The sequence below is a fragment of the Poecile atricapillus genome, chromosome Z (genome assembly GCF_030490865.1).
Source record: "Poecile atricapillus isolate bPoeAtr1 chromosome Z, bPoeAtr1.hap1, whole genome shotgun sequence".
In the NCBI taxonomy this organism is placed as follows: domain Eukaryota; kingdom Metazoa; phylum Chordata; class Aves; order Passeriformes; family Paridae; genus Poecile; species Poecile atricapillus.
This window is the reverse complement of record NC_081289.1, coordinates 65,342,474-65,351,344: the sequence shown is the minus strand read 5'-3', so window position 1 is coordinate 65,351,344 and position 8,871 is coordinate 65,342,474. Positions and strand designations below refer to the sequence as shown.

Sequence of the window (8,871 nt, the reverse complement as noted above, 5' to 3'; positions counted from 1 at the left end):
GGCAGGAGGATAATGTTTACTTTTGAATCCCTGGCCCGCTGCCAGGCTGGCGCTGGTTTTTAGGTTAGCAGAGGTTGGAGGAAGGGCCAGACTGAGGCGGGGTTTGCTGCTGTCAAGGGAAAAAAAAAAAAAAAAAAAAAAAAAAGGGGGCTGCGAATTGCTGTTCTCAGCTTTTTTCTCTCCTCTCCTCCACCCCCGCCTCCCCCGAAAAAAGGCAGTGCTTTCTCTTAGGCTCTTAAAAATTATTCAGAATTTTAACCATCTGCTGTACCCGGAGCTCTTCGCTGGTGCTGCACAGCTGAAATTTTGCTGTGGAAAGGGAAGAAATAGCAAAGCTTTCCAAAACAGAAAACTGTTTGTAAGCCTGCAAAATATTTTAGGGAATCCTTTCTTTGCAGAAAGATCCTATTTAATTGCCGATTGAGAAGGGGGTATTAACAGAACTGAAACGTTTTTAGCCTATTGTGGATTTTTTTGCTAGAAGAGACACAGGTGTACTGCTCCATCACAGCTTTGCAAATGTAGCGTGAGCAGTCGGAGACTCGGGAAGTGTACAGCGATGGGAGCTGATCATTTTTGTAATGCTGTGGTTTTTATTTTGAAGTTCACTCTGGAAGTGTAGATGTAGCTGAATGCAGCAAAGGTTTCCCTTTACCAGCTGTGTGTGTTTATATGGGAGTAAAATTATTTAATGAGCAATATGGGGACTGGCAGAGGAGCCATGTAACTGCCACAGCCTCCTGAACTACCACAGTATGTCCAGTGCACAAAAGGAGACTATTCCTAAATAATAAGGGATGAGGAAAAGGCTTTTGAAGTGGTGAAGCTTAAAGGAGAAAGTAGAAGGAGTCTTTAATGTAGAATCCTTACTTCTCATAGATTATATTTACTGTTTGAATGCCATTAACAGCAAATGAAATATTTCAGATGTTCATAAACCAGAATTTAATGTTTGTCCGGAGTAAGAGCTCAGAAAATTGGGAGTTACTGGGTCGTAATTCATCTACATATTTAAGATCAATTATCAAGTTATAGGAAAAAGAGTGAAATATTTGAGGCATGCAGTTCCTTTGAAAATACAGTTTGGATTTTCTCTTTTAAGATTTGTCAATACCAGATAATTACCTCAGGTCACTAGTTATTGTTTGTAACTGTGAGGACTGTATTTTCTTTAAATGAAACCTCTACAAATAAATATTAAGGAAAGCATTTACTTTCTGAAGCCAATGTAGAGGCCCAGCTAAATCTCTTCATTCAATTTAAATTTATTTTTAAAGGCTATATTGCACTGAAGATGTCTCATCGTCTACATACATTTTCTTATTTGTAAAGCTGAAGATTGGGGCTGTGTTTTGTCACCTGTTGCCTACACAGGACAAAAGGGACGGGGAGGAAAGATTTACTGATCATGCAAGCTTTTGCAGGGAACTTGTTCATCATTTCATTACTGATTGGTGAAATCCAGCGACTTTTTTCCCTCTGCTTTTAGGTGCCTCAGAAAATTGTACAATACATGTGCAGAGAAGCATAATGAGGTGTTTAGTCACAGTTTGGATGTGGATTTGTAGAAAACAGTGCAGGAACTGTGGGCTGGATTTTCAAGGGAATAGTCCTTGTAATCCAAGGCTGCCTGAATCCCAAACTGGTATCCAGGCAATAGCGGCACTAAATTCTCTGTTTGCTTTTTGTTAGGCTCTCGTCTGCTGAACATTTTTCTTTTCTTGCAAGGACTGCAACATGGCTGGGCCTTTTGGTGGTGGGGTTTGTTGGTTTGGTTTAGGGTTTTGTTTTGTTTTGTTTCTTCTGTTAACCCTTGGATTTCTGTTCACTCCCTTTATTGCAGAGCTTCTCTGTTAAATAGGAAAGCAGACAGTCTGGAGTAAGTGTGCTTTTCTGATATGGAATACATGGATGGCAGGGCTTGGAAGGGTGAATCTTTGTTTTGTGGGCCAGTAAAATACTAGCATTTTCCCTTATTGTGTGTTTGGATTTAAAAGTCAGTGGTGTAGTGGAGCACTCTGGTATAAATGGCAGTCTTACCTAATATTCTGCAGTTTAGATTTCTTTGGGAATAACCATGTCTGGAAGGCTTCAGTATTGATGTACTCTGCAAGTCAATTATACATATTTTACTGTATGTGCAAATACAGCATTATGCAGGCTTTGAGAATTCAGAATTGTATACTGGAAACCTGTTAGGATGTAGGACTGTATAGAAGTGCAAACACCTCGACTTGTAGTGAAGTGTATCACTTCTTATAGCAGTTTTTTTTCTGTGGGTGTACAATTGTACAGGAATAAATATGTAGAAGATGCTGGTCTTACAAAATCATTTTGGATTTGGCATTATTTAATATACTATCTGTAAGGTATGTTGTCATCCCCTAACACACATCTCAATATGACCTCTGTTCTTCTTTTAATACTGATTTGTTCTTTCAGCAAGCATAATAGCACGAATCTGTGGATTAAGGTTATAAATTTTGTTCTAAATTTAAATAAACAAGTGTCTTATTTTAATACTCATTTGACAGTCCTGATCATAGTTAAACAGAAGTATCTTTGTGCAGTTATTTGCAAAAAAAATTTAGCTTAAGTTGCTGAACCCTAAATATTGTATTTCTGCTTTGTTGTTGAATGCTGGAGCTTGTTATTTGAAAAGAGTGGGGATTTTTTGAGATGTGGAGGAAGTTTGCTTTCTCACTTTGAATTCGTATTGACTATTTTCTGGTTAAATAGAATATGAAATGTAGTATAATCACAGTGTTGTTTAAATAATGAATTAAAGCTAGCAGATGACACAATATGCAAAACAGTTTATAGCAACAATCAATTTCCAGATAGTTCTATGTACTGCCAAATTATGGATAAAGTAAATTGGATGAAATATAATGAGTAAGGACATGTTGTCTGATACTTGCTATGCAGCATCACTATTACCTGGAAGAGTTCGAGTGATACCTTTGCCAGGAAAGTCTTACCTTTTCTTTCCTTGCTTTTTTTTTTTTTCATAAAAAGTCATAGATCTGCCTCAGTGTCAAATCCATAGAATTTCATAGAAGAGACAAGTTCTGGGATGTCTCTCAGCTTGTCTTGTGCTGGCATTTATTACTGCTACAGAACGTTTAGGTTCATCTGAAAATTGTCTGAAAAGCTCTTGTTCTGTGAATTTTTTCAGTACCAATGGACAATATGTCATATAAAACTCTAAAAAGAGATAGCCAGAGGGCTTAGTTCTGCTGTCAGCATAGAACATGTTTTCATTATTTTTTTCCTGTGGTTTGAGTAGAGATTCAAATCAGGCCTACCAAATTTGTTTGAAATGAAACAGAAAATACAAATATGTGTATGTGTGCAAATATATTTATTTCTAATATGCTTAATTAAATCAGAAATACGGTATCTGATGTCCAGTAAAAATTCTGTTTTGTTTTAGGTTATTTTTTTTCAGTGCCTGACTTGGAAAGTATTTAATGGTCAGTGGAAAAAAATGAGGAAGAGGAGGGTGTGGCTGCTGCTGGAAGGCTCTGGCCCGGCAAAGGGTCCCTGGCCTGTAGGGATGTGGTCCCAAATTGGCACAAAACGAAGACTTCTTTTAGGTAAAAGTGAATTATTCTTTTTTGTTGTTAATCAGAAAACACGCGAGCATGTAATCCTTCTATTTCTGTCTTCCTTTCTGTGCCTGTTTCTGAAGGCTGGTCAGTGGTCCTCTCTTGAGTTTGGTAACTTTATTCACATCTTGTTTTGTTCCAGGCTTTTCAACTCTTTCCCTAATCAATCATGACAAGAACAACAAAAACTAGTTTCAGCTCTGCAGAGTAATAGGAGAAGTGGTTTGATGTTTTGTTTATTCTGAATAGCTGGTGAGGGACTGATCCTGTACGTGCTGGAGTGGATCTGTACTTGCATCTGAGTTCTCATTTCCACTCTGCATTGTGCCTTTAGTCCTTAAGCTGGCACATATACGCACAGATACTTCTGTCTACAGTTCTTTATTGTTATGGCCACTGTCTATAGTTCTTTTTATTATGACCACAGCATCATAAAGTCTTGAAATGAGACAGAATATTTTCAGGTTACAATTCTCATGGGATGAAATTTTGACAGTATTTTTAGCAAAACCAGGTGCTGGTTTACTTTTTTTTTTGAGACATAGGCCCCACTTGTTACAAGGGCAATTTGTTAATAATGATGATTTACAATTTCAGTTTTGACCTGTTGATGTTAAAACTATTTTTATGCAGTGATACTGTTTTAGCATTCCTTTTATTCCCTTTGCTGCTGCAAATATCGTTTGAAAATGTGTGAGTTCTACTGATACCATAAGTGAAGACAGAGCTGATGAAACTTCAGTAGTAAAACCACTCATTGGTGTGGTTACAGAATCTGCTCCCACATCTCATGTCTTATATTTGAGCTCATCATCTCTTAATTATGTATCCTTGTCTTCCTTTGAAAAGCAGCAGTGTGTGGGTTGTGGTGAGGTATTCTCACAGCTTGGGTGAATTGTTAGCCACAAGACCAAAGGCTGAGTGTAGCAAACCACCACCATATGAGTGGCAATATCCCAGCATCTGACACACAACTTGGACTCTCTTACAATTATTAAGTGGATTTCGGAAATAATGATGTGTGGATGGGAAAAAATAGTAAGATGGAAAAAAGGAAATGTATTTATATGTTATGAAGCAGAGCATTATATGCAACATTTATATAGTAAAAATAAAGTTTTAAAATTTAGGTTCTTGCTAATTATTTGTGGTGGCAGAGGGGAGAGCAGGTGGCAAAGTAAACACGCTTGTTTTTACATGTTTTTTTGACGTTTGAATGATGCGTTGACAGCGTTGTGTCAGGCACCATAGCTAGCTTAGAGGATGAGGCATTTTGCATTAGATAAAGTGCGCTTGTCTGTATTTTTGCTATTTCTTTTGGCCATGGAAAACAAAAGCAGAAATTGCTGCTCTGAAACAGGCCACACCACAGTGTAATTAATGCCAAGTCTACCCTGACATTTTTTACAGAGGATTGATTGGTAAGAGAATGAAGTTGACCATCATCAGATGCTTTTGTAATACCCTGTCCTTGTCAGAAAGTGGGGCAGACAGGTCCCCTGGCTTTGCACAAAGGTCCGTGTAGTCTTTCCAGCAAACAATCCCATCCAACACTCTATGTTTGTAGGCTTTGGATAGAATAATTCTTTCTGATTCCTACTGATGTCCCTTAGCAAGGCATTCATTTTCACATGCTCAGGCTGCATATTGAAAAATAACATATTCCTATAGTTTGAATTTACTTCTTGTTTAATTTAGCTGAATCATTTCCCCTTCAAGACTGGAAGCAGGTGAGAAAGTTGGACTACAGATCCAGACTTTCAGGCTGCGTATCTCTGTTATGTTCCGTGTTGCTCATGTGCTCACTAACATAAATAGTTAGATCACTTTGTTTTCATATATGGCAGTCTCTTAAAAGTGACATTGTTGTAGACACCTGCCCTTGCACTCTTGTTACTTTGTAGCTTTAATGAGGAAAGGCTCATTAGCATTCTCCAGGAAGCTGTTTCCCTGGCAGGCGGATATTAGAAGGATAATGTTTTCAATATAGAACTGTTTTCCTGCTTGATTTACCTGACATTATTGCGTATCTCTGAAAGTTTCTGTTGATTTATTATGCTGGCACCCAGGTCCTCCCCTTGGAGAATGTTACAATATGATCTCCTTAGCAATTATAGAAAAAAATATTTATTTTCACATTCACTCAGCTTGATTAAACTCTTCAGTAACCCCAATACTCTCCTCTTGCTTGTCATTTTTGCTGCTCTTTATTTTACAGCTGATCTTTCTAGATATGAACTAAAGTTAAAAACTGGTACCAGCATGGCCTCTATATTCAACAGCTCTTAACATTTCTCTTGTCAAAGTGTCTTTTCATTTGTCCATTTTACTTTTGGCTCCTTAGCTTGTTTTTAATCATGACTCCAACTTCCAGTCGTGACTATTTTGTTTCCTTTATGGTCTTCATGAGTCACATTGTCAAAGCCTTTTTGAAAGGCCAAATAAATAATAATGAATTCTGTGGATGCACTCAAAGTTTAAAAAGACGCATTTTTTGTTATGTTGTCAATGTTGTTTTTCTCCCCATTATGTAATCCCTGCTCGGGCATTAAAGTTATAATCTTTTAAAGTAGCCTTCCAGACGGTTTACTAAATCACAGAATTCATTGGCATGTAATCTGGATCATCATTTGTGGCTATTTTTGAGGACTGCTATCCTTTCATTCCTGATAAAGGAGTACAGATTTTTGTTTGAAGCCCTGCCTCCAACCTTGGGCTGCTTCTGAAAGGCTGTGTGTGTCCTCAGAATGGCGTGCCTTAAATTTATCCCTTTATTTCAGCACTTTCTGTTTTGCTATCTGCTGCCCTTTACTTGCAAAAGAATTGATTAATGTGATTTGTTATTTGAAAGGATCAGAGGGGACAATTTTGTGACTTGAATATCGTAGATTTTCTCATCTGTATTAAGCCTAAAAACTTATTTTTAGCCTAAAAGGTACCTTTTGGTCTGTCTGGATTTCTGGGCATCAGGAGACAGAGAGGCATATGTTAAGAATATGAGGTAGGGTCAAGATTGCTCCATCCCCCCCAAAAATGGCTAATGCAAGGATTTTGTGTCACAGAATCATGTCTCCTCTGTTTTGCTGTTCAAGGGAAGGGACGTCTCATTCCCTCACTTTTCTGAGTGTTGCTTTTGCTTCCCATCTTGGAGGGAGTGTGCTGTTGGCTGGTGTGAAAGTGAAAGAGAACTGAAAAAGAAAAGACTAAAAATTTCCACTGGAAGGAGTAATGTGTACTTTTTTTTTTTTCTATTAATACCCCAGATTAGGAACCCAGATAACAAGAAATGTTAGTATGGTCATATGGGTGAGAAAAGGCAAGGTTCCTCTTTTGCATAATTAAATAGCTCAAGGTCCTAATCAGCCATTATTTTTTCTGTGGCGTTTTTCATCCTCTTTCTTCAGTCTCTTTGTTTCCCAGTACTATTTCAGACTTGCCAGACAATTGTTGTGCAGTCTTCCTGCTTCTAATGTATGTCAATAAATTGTCCTTATGCCACTGGTTTAGTCCTTATGCTCCCAATCTCCATTTTTAAATCTAAATGTCTAAGTATATTCTTTGTTCTGGTTTTTTCAGTCCAGTGCTTTTTGGAAAGCCCTTTGCCTCAGCCTGATAAAAAGCTTTGCTCAGTACTCACATTGCTTTTGCCCACCTGCTCTTTCTGTGTCTAGAGATTTTGTTACCCTTTTTTCCTGACAGATACACTATGCCTGCATAATCTTTTGTGCCAAATAGCAAAGTGTTTCCCTTGAAATTGATGCAAAGATCTGATGAACATACATAATTTTAAATACCTGCCGTACATGTTTGCTTTGTCCTGGATACAGCCTTTTCTAAACCTGTTGTCAAGGCTTTCTAGCTCCACTTTCTCTCCTTGACTTCTGGTGTGTAACAAAAAGCCCAATACTATCATATCAGATTTCAGGGAACAGCAGTCACAGGAAAGCATGTTACTTGGTTTGGTTGTTTCAGGCACAGAACTGGACAGGTGAGAGTTACCCCGAGTGCCAGACATTCACCCACCTGCGGTGGGAATGCCACCCATCATGGTGCAGACACATGATTTGCAAGTTTCTGCTTTGCTCTTGGCAGTGTTGGAATCTTCAGTAAGTTTCTGACTCCTAGTACTGGGGGGAGAAAAGATCAGAAACCACAGGAGCAGGAACTGAAGTGGTGGGTGAAGAAGGACCAGTGCAGGCTGGGTGTAATGAGATGCCACCTTGCCATACCTCTTGCATTAATTCATGCTGCTAGAAACTAAAAAGGTGAACATATCGTTATGGAGAATGAGAATGAAAGGACACTCTTTCAGCCCTCCTTCTGTATGGTTCATGCTGTTTTGTGGGACTCTAGGACCTCAATTTTTGGAGTTTTGGCCACTCTTGATCCTCTTCTGAAAGTAGCTGGTGATGGGTGATCTCATGTTGATTCCAACTCATTTACCCTGTATGGGGTTTGGTTTTGGTGCTGAGCTCCCTGCACCAAAGACTTTGACCAAAAGCTTGTCCCCTTGCCTGGCCTGATTCCTATTATTTTCTTCTGGAAGTTCTAACGTAATGTTCAGCTTAATCAGAGGTGCCTCTGCCTGAAGATAAAGAAGGGAAAATATCTTAGTCTGGACAACTCCTTTCTATGTGCTCTTTTCCTCCTATCATGGTCAGTGCATCCCAGTGAGCCACATCACAGATGAGGAAACCAAGGTACAAACCAAATTTGGGATCGTTCAGCAGGCCAGTGCATTAGAGATGAGAATGGAAAGGAGACATTCCAACATACTGTCAAGCTGTGTGTTACCAATGCAGCATTAATTTAGCTGTTTCAAGAGATGCTTCTCTTAATATCCATATTAATAATGATGTTCTAAGATATTACGAGAAGTTGGTAAGAGAAATCTTTACAGCCAAAATAAGTGCTTATTTAGCCTGATAAAGTTTAGCAATCAGCATATGTGAAATTTTGTAGGCAGTATATTTTCAATTTATTTTCTTTGTTGTCCTCTTTGCAAGTGATCTATCATGGAGCTAGAAAGTGTCTACAGCAACAGGCAACTTCTCTGCCCATCCACAGACTACAGGATCTTTTAAGAATTTAATTTACAATAGTTACTTTTTAATAACCACTTAAAGACCCAATCAATTTTATAAATCAACTCAGAATTTTTCTAAAGGAGATTAAAAAAAAAAGATGATAAGTTTTCTCTTAGAATATTTTGATAACTTTAAAAATAACTTTCAAGCAACTGGCTAGCTCTGCAGAAATT

General features: G+C 38.2%; 1 long non-coding RNA gene across 1 annotated transcript in view; it reads left to right on the top strand.

Moving 5' to 3' along the window:
- The first annotated feature begins 319 nt into the window (after positions 1-319).
- Positions 320-8,871, top strand: part of LOC131592854 (uncharacterized) — a 41,246-nt gene continuing 32,694 nt past the window's right edge. The window contains exons 1-3 of the long non-coding RNA XR_009280719.1: positions 320-358; positions 1,844-1,879; positions 3,437-3,599. This is a non-coding gene — a long non-coding RNA (uncharacterized LOC131592854). The remainder of the gene's footprint in view (positions 359-1,843; positions 1,880-3,436; positions 3,600-8,871) is intronic.